This window comes from Heliangelus exortis, chromosome Z, assembly GCF_036169615.1.
Source record: "Heliangelus exortis chromosome Z, bHelExo1.hap1, whole genome shotgun sequence".
NCBI lineage: Eukaryota > Metazoa > Chordata > Aves > Apodiformes > Trochilidae > Heliangelus > Heliangelus exortis.
The window spans coordinates 28,912,244-28,938,531 of record NC_092454.1 but is presented as its reverse complement, the minus strand read 5'-3'; the positions used below and the strand labels follow the sequence as shown (position 1 = coordinate 28,938,531).

Below are 26,288 nucleotides of genomic sequence, written 5' to 3'. Positions count from 1 at the left end.
TCCTCCTCGACCTCCTCCTCCATTGCCTCCTCTTCCTCCTCCTCCTCTTCCTCCTTCTTCACCTCCTCTTCCTCCGGTCCTCGTCCTCTTCCTCCTCCTCCTCCGCCTCCTCTTTCTCCACATCCTCTGCTTTCTGTGCCTCCTCCTCCTCCGCCTCCTCCTCTGCCTCCTCCTCCTCCTGCACCTCTTTCTCTCCTCTCGTCCTCCTTCGCCTCCTTTTCTGCGGCCTCCTCCTTCTCCACTTTCTCTTCCTCTTCCTTTGCCTTCTCCCCTCCTCTGCCTCCACCTCCTTCTTCACCTCTTCCTCTTCTTCCTCCTCTTCTGCATGTTTTGCTCTCAGGCTCCGATCTCATCCTCAGTTTCCTCTTGGCATTCTCATCAGTCCTTTTCTTTTGCCTCCCTTGCTTCCTCCTTCATTTTCTCCTTTCTTTTTTCTTTACGAATCTTGCTTATACGATCATCATCATCATCTTTAGGATCTTCCGTTTTGAATAATTATTCCTGATGTTCTTCTTTCAAAGCTGATGTTTTCTACCCCTCCTCCTCCACATCCTCCTCTTCCGCGGTCGCCTCAGCCTTCTCAGCCTCCTTCTCTTTCTCCTCCTCTTCTTCGTCCGCCCCGTCCTCCGCCTCTTCCTCCGCGGCTTCCTCCTTCTCCTGTGCCTCCGGCTCCACTTCCTTCGTTGCCTCATCCTCTTCTTCCTCCTCTTCTGGATGCTTTCTTTTCAGGCTCCCATCTCATCCTTGCTTTTCTTCTGGGCATTCTCATCAGTCAACTGTCTTTTGCTACCTGCTTTTATGTATTCTTTTCTTCCTTAATTCTTTTCCTTGTGATTTACTTACCTTCTGCCTCCTTCCCCTCACATGTACTTACCTGTTGTCCATCGTCCTCATTCTTAGGCGGAGGAGGTGAAGGGAGGAGGAGGAGGCGGAGGCAGAGGAGGAGGAGGCAGAGGAAGAAAAGAATAGACTAAGAAATCAGAGTACATCACGAGTAGTAGCTGCATGTTTTGGTCTCCAGATCTGATTCGTCCTCACTTTTCTCCTCTGCGTTCTGTAATGCAGTAATGTTCTACTTCCAAGACCAATTCTTCTGCTCCTCCACCGCCTCCTCTTTTGTCTCTTCCTCCTCCTCCACACATCCCGTCTTGCTTCCCGAGCCTTTTCCACCTCCTCCACCTCCTCCGCCTCCCGTGCATTGTCGTCCGCATCCTCCACCGCCTCCTCCACTTTCTCCTCCTTCTCCATCGCCTTCTCCACCTCCTCCTCCACCTTCTCCTTCTCTGCCTCCTCCTCCTCCGCCTCCTCCTCCACCGCCTCCTCTGCCTCCTTCTCCTCGGCCTCCTCCTCCTCTGCCTCCTCCTCCTTGGCCTCCTCCTCCACTGCCTCCTCTGCCTCCTCCTCCTCGGCCTCCTCCACCTCCTCCTCCTCTGCCTCCTTCTCTCCGCATCCTCCGCCTCTTCCTCCTCGGCCTCCTCCTCCACCGCCTCCTCTGCCTCCTCCTCCACCGCCTCTCTGCCTCCTTCTCCTCGGCCTCCTCCTCCTCCGCCTCCTCCTCCTCCACCTTCTCCTCCTCCGCCTCCTCTGCCTCCTCCTCCTCGCCTCCTCCTCCACCGCCTCCTCTGACTCCTCGGCCTCCTCCTCCTCTGCCTCCTGCGCCTCTGCCTCCTGCTCCTCCGCCTCCTGCGCCTCTGCCTCCTTCTCCTCCGCCTCCTCTGCCTCCTCCTCCTCGGCCTCCTCCGCCTCCTCCTCCTCTGCCTCCTTCTTCTCCGCATCCTCCGCATCTTCCTCCTCGACCTCCTCCTCCACCGCCTCCTCTTCCTCCTCCTCCTCTTCCTCCTTCTTCACCTCCTCTCCTCCGGTCCTCGTCCTCTTCCTCCTCCTCCTCCGCCTCCTCTTTCTCCACATCTCTGCTTTCTGTGCCTCCTTCTCCTCCGCCTCCTCTCCGCTCCTCCTCCTCCTTGCACCTCTTTCTCTCCTCTCGTCTCCTTCGCCTCCTTTTCTACGGCCTCCTCCTTCTCACTTTCTCTTCTCTTCTTTGCCTTCTCCCCTCCTCTGCCTCCACCTCCTTCTTCACCTCTTCCTCTTCTTCCCCCTCTTCTGCATGTTTTGCTCTCAGGCTCCGATCTCATCCTCAGTTTTCCTCTGGCATTCTCATCATTCCTTTTCTTTGCCTCCCCTTGCTTCCTCCTTCATTTTCTCCTTTCTTTTTTTCTTTACGAATCTTGCTTATACGATCATCATCAACATCTTTAGGATCTTCCGTTTTGAATAATTATTCCTGATGTTCTTCTTTCAAGTTGATGTTTTTCTACCCCTCCTCCTCCACATCCTCTTCTTCCACGGCCGCCTCAGCCTTTTCAGCCTCCTTCTCTTTCTCCTCCTCTTCTTCGTCCGCCCCGTCCTCCGCCTCTTCCTCCTCGCGGCTTCCTCCTTCTCCTGTGCCTCCGGCTCCACTTCCTTCGTTGCCTCATCCTCTTCTTCCTCCTCTTCTGGATGCTTTCTTTTCACGCTCCCATCTCATCCTTGCTTTTCTTCTGGGCATTCTCATCAGTCAACTGTCTTTTGCTACCTGCTTTTATGATTCTTTTCTTCCTTAATTTCTTTTCCTTGTGATTTACTTACCTTCTGCCTCCTTCCCTCGCATGTACTTACCTGTTGTCCCATCGTCCTCATTCTTAGGCGGAGGAGGTGAAGGAGGAGGAGGGAGGCGGAGGAGGAGGAGGCAGAGGAGGAGGAGGCAGAGGAAGAAAAGAATAGACTAAGAAATCAGAGCATCACGAGTAGTAGCTGCATGTTTTGGTCTCCAGATCTGATGTCGTCCTCGACTTTTCTCCTCTGCGTCTGTAATGCAGTAATGTTCTTACTTCCAAGTCCAATTCTTCTGCTCCTCCACCGCCTCCTCTTTTGTCTCTTCCTCCTCCTCCACATCCTCCTCCGTCTTGCTTCCCGAGGCCTTTTCCACCTCCTCCACCTCCTCCGCCTCCCGTGCATTGTCGTCCGCATCCTCCACCCGCCTCCTCCGCTTTCTCCTCCTTCTCCATCGCCTTCTCCACCTCCTCCTCCACCTTCTCCTTCTCTGCCTCCTCCTCCTCCGCCTCCTCCTCCTCCGCCTCCTCCTCCACCGCCTCCTCTGCCTCCTTCTCCTCGCCTCCTCCTCCTCTGCCTCCTCCTCCTCGGCCTCCTCCTCCACTGCCTCCTCTGCCTCCTCCTCCTCGGCCTCCTCCACCTCCTCCTCCTCTGCCTCCTTCTTCTCCGCATCCTCCGCCTCTTCCTCCTCGGCCTCCTCCTCCACCGCCTCCTCTGCCTCCTCCTCCACCGCCTCCCTCTGCCTCCTTCTCCTCGGCCTCCTCCTCCTCCGCCTCCTCCTCCTCCACCTTCTCCTCCTCCGCCTCCTCTGCCTCCTCCTCCTCGGCCTCCTCCTCCACCGCCTCCTCTGCCTCCTCGGCCTCCTCCTCCTCTGCCTCCTGCGCCTCTGCCTCCTGCTCCTCCGCCTCCTGCGCCTCTGCCTCCTTCGTCCTCCGCCTCCTCTGCCTCCTCCTCCTCGGCCTCCTCCGCCTCCTCCTCCTCTGCCTCCTTCTTCTCCGCATCCTCCGCATCTTCCTCCTCGACCTCCTCCTCCACCGCCTCCTCTTCCTCCTCCTCCTCTTCCTCCTTCTTCACCTCCTCTTCCTCCGGTCCTCGTCCTCTTCCTCCTCCTCCTCCGCCTCCTCTTTCTCCACATCCTCTGCTTTCTGTGCCTCCTTCTCCTCCGCCTCCTCCTCCGCCTCCTCCTCCTCCTGCACCTCTTTCTCTCCTCTCGTCCTCCTTCGCCTCCTTTTCTGCGGCCTCCTCCTTCTCCACTTTCTCTTCCTCTTCCTTTGCCTTCTCCCCTCCTCTGCCTCCACCTCCTTCTTCACCTCTTCCTCTTCTTCCTCCTCTTCTGCATGTTTGCTCTCAGGCTCCGATCTCATCCTCAGTTTTCCTCTGGCATTCTCATCAGTCCTTTTCTTTTGCCTCCCTTGCTTCCTCCTTCATTTTCTCCTTTCTTTTTTCTTACGAATCTTGCTTATACGATCATCATCATCATCTTTAGGATCTTCCGTTTTGAATAATTATTCCTGATGTTCTTCTTTCAAAGTTGATGTTTTTCTACCCCTCCTCCTCCACATCCTCTTCTTCCGCGGCCCGCCTCAGCCTTTTCAGCCTCCTTCTCTTTCTCCTCCTCTTCTTCGTCCGCCCCGTCCTCCGCCTCTTCCTCCGCGGCTTCCTCCTTCTCCTGTGCCTCCGGCTCCACTTCCTTCGTTGCCTCATCCTCTTCTTCCTCCTCTTCTGGATGCTTTCTTTTCAGGCTCCCATCTCATCCTTGCTTTTCTTCTGGGCATTCTCATCAGTCAACTGTCTTTTGCTACCTGCTTTTATGTATTCTTTTCTTCCTTAATTCTTTTCCTTGTGATTTACTTACCTTCTGCCTCCTTCCCCTCGCATGTACTTACCTGTTGTCCCATCGTCCTCATTCTTAGGCGGAGGAGGTGAAGGAGGAGGAGGAGGCGGAGGAGGAGGAGGCAGAGGAGGAGGAGGCAGAGGAAGAAAAGAATAGACTAAGAAATCAGAGCATCACGAGTAGTAGCTGCATGTTTTGGTCTCCAGATCTGATGTCGTCCTCACTTTTCTCCTCTGCGTTCTGTAATGCAGTAATGTTCTACTTCCAAGACCAATTCTTCTGCTCCTCCACCGCCTCCTCTTTTGTCTCTTCCTCCTCCTCCACATCCTCCTCCGTCTTGCTTCCCGAGGCCTTTTCCACCTCCTCCACCTCCTCCACCTCCCGTGCATTGTCGTCCGCATCCTCCACCGCCTCCTCCGCTTTCTCCTCCTTCTCCATCGCCTTCTCCACCTCCTCCTCCACCTTTTCCTTCTCTGCCTCCTCCTCCTCCGCCTCCTCCTCCACCGCCTCCTCTGCCTCCTTCTCCTCGGCCTCCTCCTCCTCTTCCTCCTCCTCCTCGGCCTCCTCCTCCACTGCCTCCTCTGCCTCCTCCTCCTCGGCCTCCTCCACCTCCTCCTCCTCTGCCTCCTTCTTCTCCGCATCCTCCGCATCTTCCTCCTCGGCCTCCTCCTCCACCGCCCTCCTCTGCCTCCTCCTGCACCGCCTCCTCTGCCTCCTTCTCCTCGGCCTCCTCCTCCTCCACCTTCTCCTCCTCCGCCTCCTCTGCCTCCTCCTCCTCGGCCTGTTCCTCCACCGCCTCCTCTGCCTCCTCGGCCTCCTCCTCCACTGCCTCCTGCTCCTCCTCCTCCTCGGCCTCCTCCACCTCCTCCTCCTCTGCCTCCTTCTTCTCCGCATCCTCCGCCTCTTCCTCCTCGGCCTCCTCCTCCACCGCCTCCTCTGCCTCCTCCTGCACCGCCTCCTCTGCCTCCTCCTCCTCGGCCTCCTCCTCCACCGCCTCCTCTGCCTCCTCGGCCTCCTCCTCCTCTGCCTCCTGCTCCTCCGCCTCCTGCGCCTCTGCCTCCTTCTCCTCCGCCTCCTCTGCCTCCTCCTCCTCGGCCTCCTTCTTCTCCGCATCCTCCGCATCTTCCTCCTCGACCTCCTCCTCCATTGCCTCCTCTTCCTCCTCCTCCTCTTCCTCCTTCTTCACCTCCTCTTCCTCCGGTCCTCGTCCTCTTCCTCCTCCTCCTCCGCCTCCTCTTTCTCCACATCCTCTGCTTTCTGTGCCTCCTCCTCCTCCGCCTCCTCCTCCGCCTCCTCCTGCACCTCTTTCTCTCCTCTCGTCCTCCTTCGCCTCCTTTTCTGCGGCCTCCTCCTTCTCCACTTCTCTTCCTCTTCCTTTGCCTTCTCCCCTCCTCTGCCTCCACCTCCTTCTTCACCTCTTTCTCTTCTTCCTCCTCTTCTGCATGTTTTGCTCTCAGGCTCCGATCTCATCCTCAGTTTTCCTCTTGGCATTCTCATCATTCCTTTTCTTTTGCCTCCCTTGCTTCCTCCTTCATTTTCTCCTTTCTTTTTTCTTTACGAATCTTGCTTATACGATCATCATCATCATCTTTAGGATCTTCCGTTTTGAATAATTATTCCTGATGTTCTTCTTTCAAAGTTGATGTTTTTCTACCCCTCCTCCTCCACATCCTCCTCTTCCGCGGCCGCTTCAGCCTTTTCAGCCTCCTTCTCTTTCTCCTCCTCTTCCTCCTCCTCTTCTTCGTCCGCCCCGTCCTCCGCCTCTTCTCCGCGGCTTCCTCCTTCTCCTGTGCCTCCGGCTCCACTTCCTTCGTTGCCTCATCCTCTTCTTCCTCCTCTTCTGGATGCTTTCTTTCAGGCTCCCATCTCATCCTTGCTTTTCTTCTGGGCATTCTCATCAGTCAACTGTCTTTTGCTACCTGCTTTTATGTATTCTTTTCTTCCTTAATTCTTTTCCTTGTGATTTACTTTCCTTCTGCCTCCTTCCCCTCACATGTACTTACCTGTTGTCCCATCTTCCTCATTCTTAGGCAGAGGAGGTGAAGGAGGAGGAGGAGGCGGAGGAGGAGGAGGCAGAGGAGGAGGAGGCAGAGGAAGAAAAGAATAGACTTAGAAATCAGAGCATCACGAGTAGTAGCTGCATGTTTTGGTCTCCAGATCTGATGTCGTCCTCACTTTTCTCCTCTGCGTTCTGTAATGCAGTAATGTTCTACTTCCAAGACCAATTCTTCTGCTCCTCCACCGCCTCCTCTTTTGTCTCTTCCTCCTCCTCCACATCCTCCTCCGTCTTGCTTCCCGAGGCCTTTTCCACCTCCTCCACCTCCTCCGCCTCCCGTGCATTGTCGTCCGCATCCTCCACCGCCTCCTCCGCTTTCTCCTCCTTCTCCATCGCCTTCTCCACCTCCTCCTCTATCTTCTCCTTCTCTGCCTCCTCCTCCTCCGCCTCCTCCTCCTCCGCCTCCTCCTCCACCGCCTCCTCTGCCTCCTTCTCCTCGGCCTCCTCCTCCTCTGCCTCCTCCTCCTCGGCCTCCTCCTCCACTGCCTCCTCTGCCTCCTCCTCCTCGGCCTCCTCTCCACTGCCTCCTCTGCCTCCTCCTCCTCGGCCTCCTCCACCTCCTCCTCCTCTGCCTCCTTCTTCTCTGCATCCTCCACCTCTTCCTCCTCGGCCTCCTCCTCCACCGCCTCCTCTGCCTCCTCCTCCTCCGCCTCCTCTGCCTCCTTCTCCTCGGCCTCCTCTCCTCCGCCTCCTCCTCCTCCACCTTCTCCTCCTCCGCCTCCTCTGCCTCCTCCTCCTCGGCCTCTCCTCCACCGCCTCCTCTGCCTCCTCGGCCTCCTCCTCCTCTGCCTCCTGCGCCTCTGCCTCCTGCTCCTCCGCCTCCTGCGCCTCTGCCTCCTTCTCCTCCGCCTCCTCTGCCTCCTCCTCCTCGGCCTCCTCCGCCTCCTCCTCCTCTGCCTCCTTCTTCTCCGCATCCTCCGCATCTTCCTCCTCGACCTCCTCCTCCACCGCCTCCTCTTCCTCCTCCTCCTCTTCCTCCTTCTTCACCTCCTCTTCCTCCGGTCCTCATCCTCTTTCCTCCTCCTCCTCCGCCTCCTCTTTCTCCACATCCTCTGCTTTCTGTGCCTCCTTCTCCTCCGCCTCCTCCTCCGCCTCCTCCTCCTCCTGCACCTCTTTCTCTCCTCTCGTCCTCCTTCGCCTCCTTTTCTGCGGCCTCCTCCTTCTCCACTTTCTCTTCCTCTTCCTTTGCCTTCTCCCCTCCTCTGCCTCCACCTCCTTCTTCACCTCTTCCTCTTCTTCCTCCTCTTCTGCATGTTTTGCTCTCAGGCTCCGATCTCATCCTCAGTTTTCCTCTTGGCATTCTCATCATTCCTTTTCTTTTGCCTCCTTGCTTCCTCCTTCATTTTCTCCTTTCTTTTTTCTTTACGAATCTTGCTTATACGATCATCATCATCATCTTTAGGATCTTCCGTTTTGAATAATTATTCCTGATGTTCTTCTTTCAAAGCTGATGTTTTTCTACCCCTCCTCCTCCACATCCTCTTCTTCCGCGCCCCTCAGCCTTTTCCAGCCTCCTTCTCTTTCTCCTCCTCTTCTTCATCCGCCCCGTCCTCCGCCTCTTCCTCCGCGGCTTCCTCCTTCTCCTGTGCCTCCGGCTCCACTCCTTCGTTGCCTCATCCTCTCTTCCTCCTCTTCTGGATGCTTTCTTTTCAGGCTCCCATCTCATCCTTGCTTTTCTTCTGGGCATTCTCATCAGTCAACTGTCTTTTGCTACCTGCTTTTATGTATTCTTTCTTCCTTAATTCTTTTCCTTGTGATTTACTTACCTTCTGCCTCCTTCCCCTCGCATGTACTTACCTGTTGTCCCATCGTCCTCATTTCTTAGGCGGAGGAGGTGAAGGAGGAGGAGGAGGCGGAGGAGGAGGAGGCAGAGGAGGAGGAGGCAGAGGAAGAAAAGAATAGACTAAGAAATCAGAGCATCACGAGTAGTAGCTGCATGTTTTGGTCTCCAGATCTGATGTCGTCCTCACTTTTCTCCTCTGCGTTCTGTAATGCAGTAATGTTCTACTTCCAAGACCAATTCTTCTGCTCCTCCACCGCCTCCTCTTTTGTCTCTTCCTCCTCCTCCACATCCTCCTCTGTCTTGCTTCCCGAGGCCTTTTCCACCTCCTCCACCTCCTCCGCCTCCCGTGCATTGTCGTCCGCATCCTCCACCGCCTCCTCCGCTTTCTCCTCCTTCTCCATCGCCTTCTCCACCTCCTCCTCCACCTTCTCCTTCTCTGCCTCCTCCTCCTCCGCCTCCTCCTCCACGCCTCCTCTGCCTCCTTCTCCTCGGCCTCCTCCTCCTCTGCCTCCTCCTCCTCGGCCTCCTCCTCCACTGCCTCCTCTGCCTCCTCCTCCTCGGCCTCCTCCACCTCCTCCTCCTCTGCCTCCTTCTTCTCCGCATCCTCCGCATCTTCCTCCTCGGCCTCCTCCTCCACCGCCTCCTCTGCCTCCTCCTCCATCGCCTTCTCTGCCTCCTTCTCCTCGGCCTCCTCCTCCTCCGCCTCCTCCTCCTCCACCTTCTCCTCCTCCGCCTCCTCTGCCTCCTCCTCCTCGGCCTCCTCCTCCACCGCCTCCTCTGCCTCCTCGGCCTCCTCCTCCTCTGCCTCCTGCTCCTCCGCCTCCTGCGCCTCTGCCTCCTTCTCCTCCGCCTCCTCTTCCTCCTCCTCCTCTTCCTCCTTCTTCACCTCCTCTTCCTCCGGTCCTCGTCCTCTTCCTCCTCCGCTTCCTCTTCTCCACATCCTCTGCTTTCTGTGCCTCCTCCGCCTCCTCCTCCGCCTCCTCCTCCTCCTGCACCCTCTTCTCTCCTCTCGTCCTCCTTCGCCTCCTTTTCTGCGGCCTCCTCCTTCTCCACTTTCTCTTCCTCTTCCTTTGCCTTCTCCCCTCCTCTGCCTCCACCTCCTTCTTCACCTCTTCCTCTTCTTCCTCCTCTTCTGCATGTTTTGCTCTCAGGCTCCGATCTCATCCTCAGTTTTCCTCTTGGCATTCTCATCAGTCCTTTTCTTTTGCCTCCCTTGCTTCCTCCTTCATTTTCTCCTTTCTTTTTTCTTTACGAATCTTGCTTATACGATCATCATCATCATCTTTAGGATCTTCCGTTTTGAATAATTATTCCTGATGTTCTTCTTTCAAAGTTGATGTTTTTCTACCCCTCCTCCTCCACATCCTCTTCTTCCGCGGCCGCCTCAGCCTTTTCAGCCTCCTTCTCTTTCTCCTCCTCTTCCTCCTCCTCTTCTTCGTCCGCCCCGTCCTCCGCCTCTTCCTCCGCGGCTTCCTCCTTCTCCTGTGCCTCCGGCTCCACTTCCTTCGTTGCCTCGTCCTCTTCTTCCTCCTCTTCTGGATGCTTTCTTTTCAGGCTCCCATCTCATCCTTGCTTTTCTTCTGGGCATTCTCATCAGTCAACTGTCTTTTGCTACCTGCTTTTATGTATTCTTTTCTTCCTTAATTCTTTTCCTTGTGATTTACTTACCTTCTGCCTCCTTCCCCTCACATGTACTTGACCTGTTGTCGCATCGTCCTCATTCTTAGGCGGAGGAGGTGAAGGAGGAGGAGGAGGCGGAGGAGGGGGAGGCAGAGGAGGAGGAGGCAGAGGAAGAAAAGAATAGACTAAGAAATCAGAGCATCACGAGTAGTAGCTGCATGTTTTGGTCTCCAGATCTGATGTCGTCCTCACTTTTCTCCTCTGCGTTCTGTAATGCAGTAATGTTCTACTTCCAAGTCCAATTCTTCTGCTCCTCCACCGCCTCCTCTTTTGTCTCTTCCTCCTCCTCCACATCCTCCTCCGTCTTGCTTCCCGAGGCCTTTTCCACCTCCTCCACCTCCTCCGCCTCCCGTGCATTGTCGTCCGCATCCTCCACCGCCTCCTCCGCTTTCTCCTCCTTCTCCATCGCCTTCTCCACCTCCTCCTCCACCTTCTCCTTCTCTGCCTCCTCCTCCTCCGCCTCCTCCTCCACCGCCTCCTCTGCCTCCTTCTCCTCGGCCTCCTCACTCCTCTGCCTCCTCCTCCTCGGCCTCCTCCTCCACTGCCTCCTCTGCCTCCTCCTCCTCGGCCTCCTCCACCTCCTCCTCCTCTGCCTCCTTCTTCTCCGCATCCTCCGCCTCTTCCTCCTCGGCCTCCTCCTCCACCGCCTCCTCTGCCTCCTCTCCACCGCCTCCTTTGCCTCCTTCTCCTCGGCCTCCTCCTCCTCCACCTTCTCCTCCTCCGCCTCCTCTGCCTCCTCCTCCTCGGCCTCCTCCTCCACTGCCTCCTCTGCCTCCTCGGCCTCCTCCTCCACTGCCTCCTGCTCCTCCTCCTCCTCGGCCTCCTCCACCTCCTCCTCCTCTGCCTCCTTCTTCTCCGCATCCTCCGCCTCTTCCTCCTCGGCCTCCTCCTCCACCGCCTCCTCTGCCTCCTCCTCCACCGCCTCCTCTGCCTCCTTCTCCTCGGCCTCCTCCTCCTCCACCTCCTCCTCCTCCACCTTCTCCTCCTCCGCCTCCTCTGCCTCCTCCTCCTCGGCCTCCTCCTCCACCGCCTCCTCTGCCTCCTCGGCCTCCTCCTCTTCTGCCTCCTGCTCCTCCGCCTCCTGCGCCTCTGCCTCCTTCTCCTCCGCCTCCTCTGCCTCCTCCTCCTCTGCCTCCTTCTTCTCCGCATCCTCCGCATCTTCCTCCTCGACCTCCTCCTCCATTGCCTCCTCTTCCTCCTCCTCCTCTTCCTCCTTCTTCACCTCCTCTTCCTCCGGTCCTCGTCCTCTTCCTCCTCCTCCTCCGCCTCCTCTTTCTCCACATCCTCTGCTTTCTGTGCCTCCTCCTCCTCCGCCTCCTCCTCCGCCTCCTCCTCCTCCTGCACCTCTTTCTCTCCTCTCGTCCTCCTTCGCCTCCTTTTCTGCGGCCTCCTCCTTCTCCACTTTCTCTTCCTCTTCCTTTGCCTTCTCCCCTCCTCTGCCTCCACCTCCTTCTTCACCTCTTCCTCTTCTTCCTCCTCTTCTGCATGTTTTGCTCTCAGGCTCCGATCTCATCCTCAGTTTTCCTCTTGGCATTCTCATCAGTCCTTTTCTTTTGCCTCCCTTGCTTCCTCCTTCATTTTCTCCTTTCTTTTTTCTTTACGAATCTTGCTTATACGATCATCATCATCATCTTTAGGATCTTCCGTTTTGAATAATTATTCCTGATGTTCTTCTTTCAAAGCTGATGTTTTTCTACCCCCTCCTCCTCCACATCCTCCTCTTCCGCGGCCGCCTCAGCCTTTTCAGCCTCCTTCTCTTTCTCCTCCTCTTCTTCGTCCGCCCCGTCCTCCGCCTCTTCCTCCGCGGCTTCCTCCTTCTCCTGTGCCTCCGGCTCCACTTCCTTCGTTGCCTCATCCTCTTCTTCCTCCTCTTCTGGATGCTTTCTTTCAGGCTCCCATCTCATCCTTGCTTTTCTTCTGGGCATTGTCATCAGTCAACTGTCTTTTGCTACCTGCTTTTATGTATTCTTTTCTTCCTTAATTCTTTTCCTTGTGATTTACTTACCTTCTGCCTCCTTCCCCTCACATGTACTTACCTGTTGTCCCATCGTCCTCATTCTTAGGCAGAGGAGGTGAAGGAGGAGGAGGAGGCGGAGGAGGAGGAGGCAGAGGAGGAGGAGGCAGAGGAAGAAAAGAATAGACTTAGAAATCAGAGCATCACGAGTAGTAGCTGCATGTTTTGGTCTCCAGATCTGATGTCGTCCTCACTTTTCTCCTCTGCGTTCTGTAATGCAGTAATGTTTCTACTTCCAAGACCAATTCTTCTGCTCCTCCACCGCCTCCTCTTTTGTCTCTTCCTCCTCCTCCACAATCCTCCTCCGTCTTGCTTCCCGAGGCCTTTTACACCTCCTCCACCTCCTCCGCCTCCCGTGCATTGTCGTCCGAATCCTCCACCACCTCCTCCGCTTTCTCCTCCTTCTCCATCGCCTTCTCCACCTCCTCCTCTATCTTCTCCTTCTCTGCCTCCTCCTCCTCCGCCTCCTCCTCCTCCGCCTCCTCCTCCACCGCCTCCTCTGCCTCCTTCTCCTCGGCCTCCTCCTCCTCTGCCTCCTCCTCCTCGGCCTCCTCCTCCACTGCCTCCTCTGCCTCCTCCTCCTCGGCCTCCTCCACCTCCTCCTCCTCTGCCTCCTTCTTCTCCGCATCCTCCGCCTCTTCCTCCTCGGCCTCCTCCTCCACCGCCTCCTCTGCCTCCTTCTCCTCGGCCTCCTCCTCCTCCGCCTTCTCCTCCTCCGCCTCCTCTGCCTCCTCCTCCTCGGCCTCCTCCTCCACCGCCTCGTCTGCCTCCTCGGCCTCCTCCTCCTCTGCCTCCTGCTCCTCCTCCACCGCCTCCTCTGCCTCCTTCTCCTCGGCCTCCTCCTCCTCCGCCTTGTCCTCCTCCGCCTCCTCTGCCTCCTCCTCCTCGGCCTCCTCCTCCACCGCCTCCTCTGCCTCCTCGGCCTCCTCCTCCTCTGCCTCCTGCTCCTCCGCCTCCTGCGCCTCTGCCTCCTTCTCCTCCGCCTCCTCTGCCTCCTCCTCCTCGGCCTTCTTCTTCTCCTCATCTTCCTCCTCGACCTCCTCCTCCACCGTCTCCTCTTCCTCCTCCTCCTCTTCCTCCTTCTTCACCTCCTCTTCCTCCGGTCCTCGTCCTCTTCCTCCTCCTCCTCCGCCTCCTCTTTCTCCACATCCTCTGCTTTCTGTGCCTCCTCCTCCTCCGCCTTCTCCTCCGCCTCCTCCTCCTCCTGCACCTCTTTCTCTCCTCTCGTCCTCCTTCGCCTCCTTTTCTGCGGCCTCCTCCTTCTCCACTTTCTCTTCCTCTTCCTTTGCCTTCTCCCCTCCTCTGCCTCCACCTCCTTCTTCACCTCTTCCTCTTCTTCCTCCTCTTCTGCACGTTTTGCTCTCAGGCTCCGATCTCATCCTCAGTTTTCCTCTTGGCATTCTCATCATTCCTTTTCTTTTGCCTCCCTTGCTTCCTCCTTCATTTTCTCCTTTCTTTTTTCTTTACGAATCTTGCTTATACGATCATCATCATCATCTTTAGGATCTTCCGTTTTGAATAATTATTCCTGATGTTCTTCTTTCAAAGTTGATGTTTTTCTACCCCTCCTCCTCCACATCCTCTTCTTCCGCGGCCGCCTCAGCCTTTTCAGCCTCCTTCTCTTTCTCCTCCTCTTCCTCCTCCTCTTCTTCGTCCGCCCCGTCCTCCGCCTCTTCCTCCGCGGCTTCCTCCTTCTCCTGTGCCTCCGGCTCCACTTCCTTCGTTGCCTCGTCCTCTTCTTCCTCCTCTTCTGGATGCTTTCTTTTCAGGCTCCCATCTCATCCTTGCTTTTCTTCTGGGCATTCTCATCAGTCAACTGTCTTTTGCTACCTGCTTTTATCTATTCTTTTCTTCCTTAATTCTTTTCCTTGTGATTTACTTACCTTCTGCCTCCTTCCCCTCACATGTACTTACCTGTTGTCCCATCGTCCTCATTCTTAGGCGGAGGAGGTGAAGGAGGAGGAGGAGGCGGAGGAGGAGGAGGCAGAGGAGGAGGAGGCAGAGGAAGAAAAGAATAGACTTAGAAATCAGAGCATCACGAGTAGTAGCTGCATGTTTTGGTCTCCAGATCTGATGTCGTCCTCACTTTTCTCCTCTGCGTTCTGTAATGCAGTAATGTTCTACTTCCAAGACCAATTCTTCTGCTCCTCCACCGCCTCCTCTTTTGTCTCTTCCTCCTCCTCCACCTCCTCCTCCGTCTTGCTTCCCGAGGCCTTTTCCACCTCCTCCACCTCCTCCGCCTCCCGTGCATTGTCGTCCGCATCCTCCACCGCCTTCTCTGCTTTCTCCTCCTTCTCCACCTCCTCCTCCACCTTCTCCTTCTCTGCCTTCTCCTCCACCGCCTCCTCTGCCTCCTTCTCCTCAGCCTCCTCCTCCTCTGCCTCCTCCTCCTCTGCCTCCTCCTCCTCGGCCTCCTCCTCCACCTCCTCCTCCTCTGCCTCCTTCTTCTCCGCATCCTCCGCCTCTTCCTCCTCAGCCTCCTCCTCCTCTGCCTCCTCTTCCTCCTTTTCCTCGGCTCCTCCTCCTCTGCCTCCTTCTCCTCGGCCTCCTCCTCCTCCGCCTCCTCCTCCTCCGCTCCTCTGCCTCCTCCGCCTCCTCCTCCTCCACCTTCTTCTCCTCGGCCTCCTCTGCCTCCTCCTTCTCTGCCTCCTTCTTCTCCGCATCCTCCGCCTCTTCCTCCTCGGTCTCCTCCTCCACCGCCTCCTTCTCCTCCTCCTCCTCCTTCTCCGCATCCTCTGCATCCTCTTCCTCCACCTCCTCTGTCTCCTCCTCCTCTTCCTCCCTCTTCATCTCCTCTTCCTTCGGTCCTCATTTTCTTCCTCTTTCTCCTCCGCCTCCTCTTTCTCCGCATCCTCTGCTTTCTGCGCCTCCTCCTTCTCCGCCTCCTCCTCCACCTCCTCTTCCTGCACCTCCTTTTCTCCTCTCGTCCTCCTTCGGCTCCTTTTCTGAGGCCTCCTCCTTCTCCACTTTCTCTTCTTCTTCCTTTGCCTTCTCCCCTCCTCTGCCTCCACCTCCTTCTTCACCTCTTCCTCTTCTTCCTCCTATTCTGCATGTTTTGCTCTCAGGCTCCGATCTCGTCCTCAGTTTTCATCTCTGCTTTCTCATCATTCATTTTCTTTTGCCTCCCTTGGTGCCTTCTTCATTTTCTCCATTCTTTTTCTTCTACGAGTCTTCCTTATACAATTGTAATCATCTTTGTCATCCTTATGATGTTCCGTTTTGAATAATTGTTCCTGATGTTCTTATTTCAAAGTCTATTTTTCCTTACTCTCCTCCTTGACATCCTTCTCTGCCTCCGCTGCCTCAGCCTTTTTTTTGCCTTTTAGTTCTCCTCCTCCTCCTCCTCCTCCTCCTCTTCTTCCTCATCCTACTCTTCTGCTTCCCCCTTCTCCTTCACCTCTTCCTCTGTGGCCTCTTCCTTTTCCTGAGCCTCTGGCTCCACCTCCTCCTTAGCCTCATCCGCTTCTTCCTCATCTTCTGGATGTTTTCTTTTCAGGCTCCCATCTCATCCTTACTTGCTTCTCGGTATTTTCAGCATTCTGCTGTCTTTTGCAACCTGCTTTTATGCATTATTTTCCTTCTGAATTCTTTTCCTTATGATTTACTTACCTTCTGCCTCTTCACCCTCACGTTGTACTTACCTGTCCATTGTCCTCATTCTTAGGCAGAGGAATCCTTCTTCTTCTCTGCCTCCTCCACCTCCTTCTCCACCTTTGCCTTCTCCCCTCCTCTGCCTCCAACTCCTTCTTTGCCTCTACCTCTTCTTCCTCCTCTTCTGTATGTTTTGCTCTCAGGCTCCACTCTCATCCTCATCCTCCTCCTCTGCCTCTTCCTCTGCCTCCACATCCTCTACTTCCTCCTCCAACTTCTTCTCTTCCTCTGCCTCCTCTGCCCCCTCTACCTCCTCCTTCTCCATCTCCTCTGCACCTCTGCCTTCTCCTCCACCTTTTCTTTTTTCTCTTCCTCATCCTCCACGTCCTCCTCGGCCTCATTTTCCTCCCTGTTTTCTGCCTCCTCCTCCCCCGCTTTCTATCTTACTTTCTCCTTATCTACATCTGCCTCCACCTCCTTTGCCTCTTTTTTTTCCCCTTCCACTGCCTCCTCCTCTGCCTCTTTCTTTGCCTCATCCTCAGCTTCCTTCTCCTTTTCCTTTTCATCCACCTCCTCTTCCACCTTCTGTGATTCCTCCTCTTCCATGTCCTCCTCTTCCTCTACCTCCTCCGCATCCTCCGCCAGCTCCTTCGCTGGCTTTCATGAGCTGGGGTACCACACTTCTAATGTATTAAGAGGCCAACCTGTGTGTCTCCACATGTTTGTACACAATTTAGTTCAGAGCCGTTGTTTGGGTTGTACTGGAACGGCTGTATTGATTATAACAGATTCCTGATTATTGAACCAGTTACTAGAAAATCATAGAATTTAATTCTGTTATTCAGTATAAGAGTGCCAGTGAACCTTAAATTACTGCCATTTCAAATTACACGGAACGCATTATTATGTATTAAGCACTACACAGAAATCCCTGCACTTAAACCCCAGAGCTGTGAGCTGCTCATCAAGTCTGGGACAAGGAGTGGGTGCTGCTGTGCCCAGACTCCTCTCTGAGAAAAGATTAGAGAAGGCAAGGGGATTCACTCTGACTTTCCTGACTCAATGAGAGAGTCTTCCTCATTCTTTTCCCTGATCCCTCTGCAAACCACTCAAGCCCGTCCCCAACTCCGTCTCTGTAGAAATTACAATAAATTATTCACAGACATCTCACCTGCTGTCTTGTCCCATTCGGGACATTTTGTCATGGATTCCTTAAGCAGCCTGAACACCTTCCACTCTTGTGTGCGAATCGAGGGCAGGAATTAATAGTCTGTACAATGCTGACATTGCATGGACCCGACCCCAGGTATTCTCAAGCAATTTTGTAACACGTGTTATTAAATTCTGTCTTACCTCCTTACCAATGTAGTTGCAGTTGAACTCTTCAGCAGTAAGACTTCTGCTTCAGTATTGAAGAACCAAGCTCACCACTCAGAAGCTTGAGCAAAAATAAAAAAAGAAGCGCCAAATAAACAAACAAAACAAACAAAAAAAAAACCAAACAAAGAAAACCAACAAATAAACCAAAAACGAAGGGAAAACAAAATTAAAAAAAAAAAAAACAAACCAGAACATTCCCCCACAATAAGCCCAACCACCATAGCAAAAAAAATGCACAGCCATTCTCAATAAAAAAAAAGTCACACCGTTGCCCTGATGGTTCTTCCACCCCACTCCCATCTTACAGCTACTGCTCATTTCAGCGCCCTTGAATTAGAAGAAATGAAAGAAGGAAAAAATAAACCAGGAAGATCTCTGCAGCCCTGGAGAGAAGCCTTGCTCTTAGGCACGTGCACCCGGTATTTAAAGCCTTTTGGGCTGAAAGAGTCTGCACGCACATCCAATGTAATCCTCCCGTGGCACAGCTTGAGGCCGTTTCCTCTGGCTCTATGGCTTGTTCCTTGGGATGGTCCCCCTGGCCCCAGCTCCCCCCACTGCTCTCCCTGCTGCCATCCCTTCCCAGGGACAGGCTCTGGCAGCCTGAGCCCTGCCTGCTTTGGCGGCCCCTCTGCCCGGAGAGCCCCCTGCACCACGCCGAGTGCAGCGGACGCGGCTTTCTAGCGGGGCCACCCTGGCTGAGCTCCTTCCGAGAGGGTGACGACCCCCAGGGGACCCACCCTGGAGCTGGGGGGGACGAGTCCCTTCCGCGCACGCTGCCGCCTCTCCGCGCTCTCTCTGCCCGCTCTGCCCGCTCTGCTGCTGGTCGCGACGCCGCCCGGGCTGCTCTGGGGAGCTGTGGGGTGGCTGAGGCGCGGATCCGCTGCGGGTCGGTCCGGTCCCGGCGCCGCTGCCTCGGCGAGAGACGCTCCGTGCTGGTAAAGCGTTTTGAAAGCGTCCTCGTTGCCCCGGCAACGGACCGGTGGCGGCGCTCGGCTCCGCTCGGCTCGTCTCGGCTTCGCTCGGCGGTGCTCGGGTCTTTTCGTCAGCGCTCGGATCGTCTCGTAGCTTTCCGGCAGCGCTCGTTAACGCTCGGCCCCTCACGGCTCACGTTGAACATCTCCACACGGAGGGTGGGAGCAGAGTCCTTGCCGGGGCCGACCGAGGCAGCGCAGCCACTGAGTGCCTCGCTCAGCTTTCTTTTCCTCTGATCATTTCTGGGGTGTAGGGCAACTCTTTGTGGTCCTTTACCTGAAATTTTAAGCTATGTTCCAATGGTTTTCTTTTTTCACCAAAACTAATACTTGACCTATAAAATAGTTCAGTGCACAAGAAACAGCTGACCGCGTCTCAAAGCTCAGCTTTTTTGCTCAGTATGTGTTTTGTCTTTTCTTGGACATCCATAGGAGGTAGATTTAACCCATGCATGACCTTAAACTAGGGTGGCCTTTTTACTCAGTATAAAGATTAAGCAGTTTTCTGTATGAGGTTGCAAAACTGAGAGAGCCCGGGCACAAACCCGCATGCTGGAGAGCCAACGTTTTGTTTCTACTGCAGCCATCATTAGAAGCTTGACCCTGAGACTACAGCTTTGCTCTGTCTACGCTTCTTGGCACCAGACTGGGTTAGCACAGTGGGACTGAAGCTCAGAAGGGAACTCCATGCACTGTTGTAAATTTCTACACGGTATTTTGCTGATGATTCCAGGGTGACCTTGACTCATGCAAGTGATGACAGAACGATAGAACTAAAATCCCAGAGATGAGGTGCAAGAGTGTCGGGCACATTGCTCTCAATACTTTTCCAAACCACAATAGACAATATGGAGCTTCCAGCTCCTGGAGAAATGCCCTCCAAGAACTCACACAGACTTCCCTAGGACCTTGCTTTGTATTTGACAGGATGAGAAAAGGTCCGGCAGTACCCTATCAAGGCCTGAATGTTCCCATTTTGCCCACAGCAATATTTTTTTCTGATTTGCATTTTGGCTTCAACTAGCTAATGGCTGATTGGTGGCACAGTTAGTCCTTCCCATTCCCCTCTGTCACTCACACACAACCATTAACGCAAACATGGGTGCGTTTTAACAACACAAGAGATGGAGAATATCTGGAGAAGGGGTACAATCTCTACCAACTGCTTTCTTCCTGCCCTGAACAGAGAAGCAGAGTAAGCCCAGAGTGAGAGGGGCAGTGTATTCATTTAGGACCTCAAGACGGGGCAGCCTTAAAAAATCACTATAACCATGCAGCATTAGGTAAGGCTGAGACATCAGGCAAATTTCATGCACCTTGCCTTTTTAATGAGTACTGTCTTGTACACTCCAGAGTTTGGGCTGTCAGAAACAATGACAGGAAGGAATGGAAACAAAACCCCAGTACAATGCTGACATTGCATGGACCCGACCCAGGTATTCTCAAGCAATTTTGTAACACGTGTTATTAAATTCTGTCTTACCTCCTTACCAATGTAGTTGCAGTTAAACTCTTCAGCAGTAAGACTTCTGCTTCAGTATTGAAGAACCAAGCTCACCACTCAGAAGCTTGAGCAAAAATAAAAAAAGAAGCGCCAAATAAACAAACAAAACAAACAAAAAAAAAACCAAACAAAGAAAACCAACAAATAAACCAAAAACGAAGGGAAAACAAAATTAAAAAAAAAAAAAACAAACCAGAACATTCCCCCACAATAAGCCCAACCACCATAGCAAAAAAAATGCACAGCCATTCTCAATAAAAAAAAAGTCACACCGTTGCCCTGATGGTTCTTCCACCCCACTCCCATCTTACAGCTACTGCTCATTTCAGCGCCCTTGAATTAGAAGAAATGAAAGAAGGAAAAAATAAACCAGGAAGATCTCTGCAGCCCTGGAGAGAAGCCTTGCTCTTAGGCACGTGCACCCGGTATTTAAAGCCTTTTGGGCTGAAAGAGTCTGCACGCACATCCAATGTAATCCTCCCGTGGCACAGCTTGAGGCCGTTTCCTCTGGCTCTATGGCTTGTTCCTTGGGATGGTCCCCCTGGCCCCAGCTCCCCCCACTGCTCTCCCTGCTGCCATCCCTTCCCAGGGACAGGCTCTGGCAGCCTGAGCCCTGCCTGCTTTGGCGGCCCCTCTGCCCGGAGAGCCCCCTGCACCACGCCGAGTGCAGCGGACGCGGCTTTCTAGCGGGGCCACCCTGGCTGAGCTCCTTCCGAGAGGGTGACGACCCCCAGGGGACCCACCCTGGAGCTGGGGGGGACGAGTCCCTTCCGCGCACGCTGCCGCCTCTCCGCGCTCTCTCTGCCCGCTCTGCTGCTGGTCGCGACGCCGCCCGGGCTGCTCTGGGGAGCTGTGGGGTGGCTGAGGCGCGGATCCGCTGCGGGTCGGTCCGGTCCCGGCGCCGCTGCCTCGGCGAGAGACGCTCCGTGCTGGTAAAGCGTTTTGAAAGCGTCCTCGTTGCCCCGGCAACGGACCGGTGGCGGCGCTCGGCTCCGCTCGGCGGTGCTCGGGTCTTTTCGTCAGCGCTCGGATCGTCTCGGCAGCGCCCGGAGCCTTTCGGCACCGCTCGGAACGTCTCGGCAGCGCTCGGCCCCTCATGGCTCACGTTGAACATCTCCACACGGAGGGTGGGAGCAGAGTTCTTGCCGGGGCCGACCGAGGCAGCACAGCCACTGAGTGCCTCGCTCAGCTTTCTTTTCCTCTGATCATTTCTGGGGTGTAGGGCAACTCTTTGTGGTCCTTTAGCTGAAACTTGAAGCTATGTTCCGATAACTTTCTTTTTTCCCCCAAGTGTCATGGTCCTCCTGAGGGAAAGAGGCACAGGGTTGTATCCAACTATTTTTCTTCCTGTCTCTTTGTTTCTATGGAAAGCGTGTTACGCGGACCTAGTTCCCTGTAAAGTAACAATGCCAAGGATAAAATATCCTGGCTGCAGAAGAGGTAGCACATCCCATGATTTGTGCAGGTCTATAGAGGGACTCCGCCCTGGAAGGCTGCAGCTCGAGCTCCGGTGGTTCGAGTGGCATGTGGCACAGGCTGTGGGGACATCAAGACCCTGCCTTTCACCAAGTGAAAAGTGCTCTCTCCAAGTGCACCAAAGAAGCACTCAGAAGGATGATGGCACAGCCACTTCCCCAGTGATGTCCAACCGGCCCACACTGTGCTCATGAGGGAGCAGGAGGCGGCCTGTGGAAGGGCACAGGCAAGTTCCTCTCAGGGCACTGCCCGGGCTGGCTCCTGGCCACGACTGCCCAGCAGAGACTCGAGGGACACAGAGTGTCCGGGTGCCGCTGACAGGCTTGTCAGGGAGACCGTCTTGCAGCCATGCCGCAGGGTGGCAGCTCTGGTGAGGCTCGTCCCAGGGCTCTGCTCTCCTGCCCCCCGGGGCTGCGCGGCACAGCCTCCCTGCGGCAGCTCCCAGATCGCTTCTCCTGTCCGGAGTCGCGGCTTGGTGCTGCCTCTGCATCGCCCTCGGGCTGCAGGGGAGCAATGAATTTGAGGAGCCTGTCATGCCACCACCTGCAGCCCCCTCAGTCATCATCCACCTGGCAGAAGGACACTCAGCTGCCCAAAATCCCCATCGTCCTGCAGCAACCCAGCCTGCAGCTGCAGTGCCAGTGCCCAGGGCTCCTGTGGGCAGCCTCGGTCCCTACAGCTGGGCATTCTGGCCAGCAGCTGGGACTCAGGCTGATCCCCAGAGATCCCAGCCCCCTAAATCTACTGATGGTGCAATAAAAGAAAATGCAGGCATGAAAACTGCAGAAAAAGCCTCAGTATTATATTACTATTACATTCCTGACGCAGAAACTCTCGGCAGCGCCCAGGAAGAGAGCACTGTGGTTTGGGAAGAGAGGGAGGGCTGAGAAAACACCAGCTGAGCTTCCCAGAATGGAGAACCAGCGTTTGCCACGCCAGCATCATATGCTTCTATTTACACAACGCCGTGCAGACAGAAATGAAGAGCATCCCTTGGAGGTCCCAACAGAGTCAGTGCAGCACCGCTTCCAGAAACACACCTTGTGGAGCTGGTGCTGATTAGAAGCAGTCGGTTTATTCCTTAGAACAATTTGGACCACGTGTAGTTTCGTTCTCGACTTGTTTGTCAAATTTCTGCAAATATCCAAACTAAACCCCTGTCCCTGGAGCTGTGCCCCACATCCTGCCATGTCCTGCCCCGCTGCCTCTCGCCGGCTGCCGCCCACCCCCACTCCGCGGCCCCACTGCCCACGCCGCCTCCCGGCAGCACCACCTGCCCGCCGCCCCGGGGCCCGGGCGAGCCCTCTCCCACGGTTCCGCCCCATGGTTCCGCCCGCCGTCTGGTACCGCCCAGCTGCGCGTCGTGGCAACCCCCTCCGGGGACTCAGTCGCTGTCTGGTGGGCGCGGGTGCGCGCATGGGGGGGCCTTTGGTGTCCCTCGCGGTGCTGCACAAGTCGGGCTGGAGCGGAGCTTGTCCCGGGAGTCCGGTGTCCGAGAGAAGCCGCGGTGTGCTGAGGGGCTGGGGGCTGCGCCGGGGTGTGCCCCTGGAGGAGGAGGAGGAGGAGAGCTCCATGGAGTCTGGGGAAGCCTTAAGGGTCCTGGAGGGCTGACAGTCAGGGCCCTGGGGCCTACATCAGGGTCAAAACCAGTGTTGTGCAGCAAGAAAAGCAGGTTGAGGGAGATAATTGTCCCCCTCTGCTCTGCTCTGCTCTGCTCTGCTCTGCTCTGCTCTGCTCTGCTCTGGTACGGAAGACCCCATCTAGAGTACTGTCTCCAGTTCTGGAGCCCCCAGCATAAGAAGAACATGGATCTCTTGGGAGGGAGTCCAGCAGCGGTCCACGAAGCTGATCAGAGAGCTGGAGCACCTCTCCTATGAGGACAGGCTGAGAGAGTTGGGGTTGTTCAGCCTGGAGAGGAGAAGGCTCCAAGGAGACCTCATTGTGGCCTTCCTGTGTCCCTCACCTGAGTGGGGCCTAAAAGAAAGCTGCAGAGAGACTTTTTGCAAGGGCATGGAGTGATAGGACACTTCTAAATTGGCTTCAGATTGGAAGAGATTTAGATTTAGGTTGGACATTTGGAAGAAATTCTTTAGTGTGAGGGTGCTGAGACACTGAGCCAGGTTGCCCAGGGAGGTTGCGGATGTGTTTGATGCGTGGTTAGATGGGGCTTTGAGCAGCTTGGTCTAGCGGAAGGTGTCCCTGTCAATGCAGGGGGGCTGGAACTAGGTGATCTTCACAGTCCCTTCCAACCCAAGCCACTCCATGATTCTATGGTTCTCTGATTAGTAGGGATGCCAATTCCTTTTACTACCTCCTGGGATAATTTCCTTTCAAACTTGGGATATACTGGACGCCAGTCTTTCAGCCCTTATCCATACTGGCACTGGTCAATCCCAAAGAAAGAAAGAGCAGGGTGGCTGACGGAAGGTTACAAAAGGCAGTGGTTGGTCTTGGTTAATGAATGTCAGCTCCTGTAGATACGTAGAGCAGAGTGGGAGAATTGCTACTGATGTAAATGAAATCCGACAGCAAACTAAGATCTTACACGAAATTCAAAAGGGTGATACAGCTCTAGGATTTGACGAGATCTGGGGATGGTTAGCTTCCTGATTCCCTGACCAAGCCTATGGCTCAAGAAATTGTTGATGATGGTGAGAATAATCGTGTTAGGTTTTGTATGTTTATATCTACTCCTACACTGCACCTGTAGCTGTTGCTTGGCACGCGGCAAAGAGCTTGGCACATTTGATTCAAACTGCAGTCAGAAAGGCACACAATTAGTACTGTAGCTGGCACTGAGCAAGGACAGAACTCAAGCTCTTATTCGAGAGGTTCTAAGCGCGTCTTGTGCAAATCGCTAATTTGGCAAGGAAGACTCGAGGCCTGTATGGATAACCCAGCCTAAGGAATGCAGGAGGTGATAAAGAACAACTCCAATCAAATCAAGAGGATTGACTGCTGAACCAGTCTGGGGCAGTTGGGGTTACAGAATTTGTGCAACTGTGTCCTTTGGGTGAACTTAGCTCATTATAATCCTGAAAATCACACCCCCGAGGCAAAAAGCCCAGCCCTGCCCAGGTGAAGACCCTTCCCCTGAGCATGTGTGATAGCAGGAACAGTGATGTAACCAGAGTGTAACCACATGCACATTGCTAACCACTCACGGTAATTGAGCTTTGTTTATAAATACGTCATGGAAAATCTTCCGTGTGCTTGACTTCTGGGAAGCCGAGTGGACGAGGAATACAGAACAAATCAGGAATTTTTGCCCTAAAAACCCCCACGTGTGCAGTTCTGATCTCCCCCACTCCAGAATACATTGGGTAGAGTTAAAATGGGAAAATCAGCATTGAGGACTGACCCAGCTTCAACAGGAGGAGATACGGAAGGAAAACTCTTCAGAGGGGGGGTATTATCTAGAAAGCCAGGTAGTCAGACTGTAGGTAGTATAAAGGAGGGGAGCATGACTCACGGAGGAGGCCAAGCAGAGGAAATCAAAACAGGTACGTACTTCATCGCAGGGAAACTGGGGAGCTAATTTCCAGGCAGCACTTTGGCGTACCAACATGTGACTTGCCTGGGGGAAAAAGACTATTAAAAATATACATGAGCTCTATTCACACAGACTACAGCTCTTGAAGGTGGCACCTCTGTCACTGCCAGTCCTGGAACTCTGCACTGGCAGAAGCTCAGAGTTCACACCTGAGACGTGCTCCTTCACGGCTGCCCTCTTCAACTCTGCCCGGGTTCTGCTCTTAGCAGAAGCTCCAGCTCTGGCTGGAGGCAGACTGACTACAGGGCCTTTTCTCCCCAGCCCAGCACATCTACTATCAGTAAAAATGCAACCATATTTTAAAGTTAAAAACCTACATTGAAGACCTATTTAAGAGAATTTTAAAGTACTAAAACAAATGACTTATCAAGTAAAAATGTCATAAAGACAGTGTAACGAGTGGAGCAGCTAATGCCCTGCAAAGTTAAAATGGAAGAAAAAAGTAAAGGGCTATTAAAAAAAACCAAAACACAACGGTGAAATGATTCCACTAGAAGCTGCTGCACATCTTCCCATACTTTTCCCCTTCCTCTTACTCTCCTCTATCTTCCCTCCAAATGTAGGAAGAGAAGGGAATGCTGAGTAAATGTCAGTCCTTGTGTCCATTTAACCCGGCAGCACACACAGCAATTGTACTTCCATCAGGTGCTATAAAATACGGCCTGAGAGGCAGCCTGGCACTGGAGAATGGGAGGCCTCCTCTTGAAAGAGCAGGAATTCTTCTCATTTTGCTTAACTTCACCTAAAAAACAATAACAAAACTTATACAAAGGAAGGTGCTTCCACTCTTCAAGCCACGTTATTTCTATGGCACTCACCACCATGGATCCCAGCTGCCAAAGGTCAGCGAAAGCACATCCATGGGTGCGTGCTGGCAAGCATACTCAGGCACTGTACAAGCACAATAATTTCACAGGAGGCAGAGTGAAGTACTCACCCTGCAGACAGGAGCTAAACTGTTCTGATTGACCCTTTCTGTAGCAGTGAGCTGAGAGCAGCTCGCTCAGTAACCTCTAAAAAATGCAGAATTTCTTCCTAGCAGGGCATTTGCTGTTGTGTAAACTGTGCCTGCTTTTCCTGCCTGGAGCTGTTACTGATGGATCTCTCTCTTCTACAGATGTGGTAACTCCATTCCAGATGTTGGTAATGATCGCTGTGTGCTGAAAGGCAAGCCTGTGGGGAAGATGACGAGCCTGGATGAGATACTGAGCAAAATTTGTGTTAAAGAAAGAGCTTACAGACTATGCAAAAGAGGGCTGGCTATTCAGGAAGTGTTTAGGAATATAGTTTAGTCATGTTGAAAAAAAATTAGAGTGATGAATTCACAGTTTGAGTTTAATCTTGGCACTGAAGGATAACAAAAGGTCCTTCTACTGATACATCAACAGCAAAAGGAGGGGCAGGGAAAACCTCCATTCTTTGTTGGACATGGGGGGAAACATAGTTGACAAAGATGAGGAAAAGGCTGAGGTATTTAACACTTTCTTTACCTCAGTTTCCAACAGTGACACAGTTGTCCTGAGGACAGCTGCTTCTGGAGGTCTTAGAGAGAAAGAGGAAGCTGAGTAGCTCCTCTGTAATCCAGGAGGGAACAGTTAGAGACCTGCTGAGCCACCTGGATTCTCACAAGTCTATGGGACCTGCTGGGATCCACCCCAGGGTGATGAGGGAGATCGTGGAAGAGCTTGCCAAGCTGCTCTCCATCATTTACCAGCAGTCCTGGCTGACTGGGGAGGTCGCAGATGGTTGGAAGTTGGGGAATGTCACAGCAATCCACAAAAAGGGAGGACCCAGGGAACTCCAGGCCTGTCAGCCTGAGCTCAGTGCCTGGCAGGGTTATGGAGCAGAACATCCTGG

At 54.3% G+C, this 26,288-nt stretch overlaps 3 long non-coding RNA genes across 3 annotated transcripts; all 3 read right to left on the bottom strand.

Annotated features, from left to right (window-relative positions):
• Nucleotides 1-4,187: 4,187 nt before the first annotated feature.
• Nucleotides 4,188-15,805, bottom strand: LOC139789676 (uncharacterized). The gene is made up of 3 exons (XR_011723222.1): nucleotides 15,656-15,805; nucleotides 10,373-10,402; nucleotides 4,188-4,497 (listed from the first exon to the last, which is right to left on the bottom strand). It is a non-coding gene; the product is annotated as an uncharacterized lncRNA (long non-coding RNA).
• Nucleotides 15,806-16,279: 474 nt separating this feature from the next.
• Nucleotides 16,280-19,528, bottom strand: LOC139789674 (uncharacterized). The gene is made up of 2 exons (XR_011723220.1): nucleotides 19,390-19,528; nucleotides 16,280-16,985 (listed from the first exon to the last, which is right to left on the bottom strand). It is a non-coding gene; the product is annotated as an uncharacterized lncRNA (long non-coding RNA).
• Nucleotides 19,529-24,889: 5,361 nt separating this feature from the next.
• On the bottom strand, nucleotides 24,890-25,551 carry LOC139789398 (uncharacterized). Its single transcript, XR_011723162.1, has 2 exons — nucleotides 25,369-25,551; nucleotides 24,890-25,173 (listed from the first exon to the last, which is right to left on the bottom strand). It is a non-coding gene; the product is annotated as an uncharacterized lncRNA (long non-coding RNA).
• Between the last annotated feature and the right edge of the window lie 737 nt (nucleotides 25,552-26,288).